Source organism: Alligator sinensis, unplaced genomic scaffold (genome assembly GCF_000455745.1).
Source record: "Alligator sinensis unplaced genomic scaffold, ASM45574v1 scaffold103_2, whole genome shotgun sequence".
Lineage (NCBI taxonomy): Eukaryota > Metazoa > Chordata > Crocodylia > Alligatoridae > Alligator > Alligator sinensis.
In genome coordinates, this window is record NW_005842166.1 from 1,759,561 (window position 1) to 1,761,379 (window position 1,819).

The following is a 1,819-nucleotide window of genomic DNA, read 5'->3' on the forward strand; positions in this document are numbered from 1 at the left end:
GAAAGGGATCTTGGAGTCATTATTGACTCCAAGATGGACATGAGCCGCCAATGCCAGACCGCAGCCAGCAAAGCCAACCGCACCTTGTCGTGCATCCAAAGATGCATCTCAAGCCGGTCCAGAGAGGTGATACTCCCCCTCTACGTGACATTGGTCAGGCCTCAATTGGAGTACTGCGTCCAGTTCTGGGCACCGCACTTTAAGAAGGATGTGGCCTGCCTTGAGAGGGTTCAGAGGAGGGCCACCCGCTTGGTTGGAGGGCAACAGGGCAAGCCCTATGAGGAGAGGCTGAGGGGCCTGAACCTGTTCAGCCTCAGCAAACGGAGGCTGAGGGGGGATTTGGTGGCTGCCTACAAACTCGTTAGGGGAGATCAGCAGCAAATAGGAAGGGCCCTATTCCCCCCAGCACCACCTGGGGTGACGAGGAACAATGGCCAGAAGCTGCTGGGGAATAGGTTCAGGTTAGAGATTAGGAGGCACTATTTCACTGTTAGGGTAGCTAGGATCTGGAACCAACTTCCTAGGGAAGTGGTCCTCGCTCCTAACTTGGGTAAGTTCAAAAAGAGGTTGGATGAACACCTGCCTGGGGTCATGTGATCTGAGCGTGTGCTTCAGCCAGTGACGGGGGGTCAGACTAGATGATCTATTTAGGTCCCTTCTGACCCCTAACTACTATGAAACTATGAAATAATAAACAATGACATGCAGCAGCAGCCTTCTGCCCCTTTAAGAGTATAGCCCTCCACTAACCCAGCATCCTGGACTCCCCTGGGCAGGAGCTTCTTCCATGGTGGCAGCCAGAGAGAGACTGCCCTTGCCAGCTCAAAACCCAGGTTTATATGCACCCAAGGCCCCGCCAACAGCCAGTCAGGTGACTGCCCAGGCTGGGTGCTAATTACTTCGTTATCCTGATTGCCCCAGCAACCAGCAGCTGCTTCCCCCTGCACTGCCTAGAAGCAAGTACCACCCACCCCCTGTACTAAAGTCCTTTCTCTAGCTCTTATTTCAAGGAGAAAGAGAAGAAGACATGTAGGGTCAGAAGACACAGCACAGCCCTGAGAGTATATGAGTCAGTGAACAGGATGTTTCTCTGGAAAGGAAAACATCTTGGGTTCTAGGTTGGATTCTTGCTGCTAATTAATAGAAATTTCCCCACTGCTCTCTAGGCATTTTATTCAATGACTATTAAGTGCAGGACATCATAATTCTGCTTCAAAAGAAGGACTGGAGTGGGCTTGGGATGATAGGCAGGCAGAAGGAGAAAATATTATTTGCAGGGGCTGAGTGTGTGCGTGTGCATGCATCCCCCCTCCCCTCTGTAGATAAGTCTGTTGTGCAGAAGGGGCATGGTGTAGGGTGCAGATCAAGGCCCCCATGATGAGGGAGGGAGTAGGGCAGAGGAAGGGACTGGGGCTAATGGGGCCCTGGGGCTGGGGCAGGTTGTGGGATGCTTGGAGCCCAAGCATGTCATCCAGGGGTGGGGTGGGGGGGCTCCCACCTCTGTGTGCACCCCGGTGGAGGCCCTGGGAGGCAGGTATCCCCCGGATCTCTGTGTGGGACAGAGGCAGGCTGCCCTTTGCGCCCCACTGTCACTTCCCTAGAGCAGCATGATGCCGTGTGCCTGCTGTGTGCAGGGTGCAGAGCCCAGCGGTGGGTTGCACGTGGCATCACTCGGCTCTCAAGGCAGCAGCAGTGGGGTGCAGAGCCCAGCCTGCAGCAGCAGCCCACCTCTACTCCATGCACAAATCAGGGGCACTGACCCCTGGCCTCTGCCAGGGGGGGCACAGTGGTAGGAGGCCCCCTGCACCATAAATGAGTC